Raw genomic sequence first — 748 nt, 5'->3', positions numbered from 1 at the left:
CCCAGGCTGGAGCACAGTGGCACGATCTCGGCTCACTACAACTTCTGCCTCCCAGGTTCAAGTGATTCTCCTGCCTCAGCCTCCCAAGTAGCTAGGATTACAGGCGCCTGCCAACACGCCCAGATAATTTTTGTATTTTTAGTAGAGACAGGGTTTCACCGTGTTGGCCAGGCTGGTCTTGAACAACTGGCATCAAGTGATCTACCCTCTTCAGCCTCCCAAAGTGCTGGGATTACAGGTTTAAGCCACTGCATTCAGACTTCTGTAGCTTTTACGTTTTTCTTTTCTTTCTTTCTTTTTTTTTTTGATACAGGGTCTCACCGTGTTGCCCAGGCTGGAGTGCAATAGCACCATCTTGCCTCACTGCAGCCTCACCCTCCCCGGGCTCAGGTGGCCCTCCCACCTCAGCCTCCTAACTGAGACTACAGGCACATGCCACCACACCCAGCTAATTTCTGTATTATTTGTAGAGGTACGGTTTTGCCATTGTTGGCCAGGCTGGTCTTGAACTCTTGGGCTCAAGCAATCCACCCACCTTGGCCTCCCAATGTGCTAAGATTACAGGTGTGAGCCACTGTGCCCAGCCAGCCTGGTTTTAAGTTTGCAAAATAAAAACTGGAGAGAAAACTTAAGAAGGGGCCAGTCAGGTGAGTGGGTGGGAGGAACTCACCTTCCAGGTGGAAAACTACGTGTGCAAAGGCCCAGAGGCATGGGAGAGCCGGGGTAGGACCTTGGGCTGGGAGATGTG

The sequence above is a fragment of the Mandrillus leucophaeus genome, unplaced genomic scaffold (assembly GCF_000951045.1).
Source record: "Mandrillus leucophaeus isolate KB7577 unplaced genomic scaffold, Mleu.le_1.0 Scaffold164, whole genome shotgun sequence".
NCBI classification, from domain to species: Eukaryota; Metazoa; Chordata; class Mammalia; order Primates; family Cercopithecidae; genus Mandrillus; species Mandrillus leucophaeus.
Note: the sequence above shows the minus strand (reverse complement) of the source record.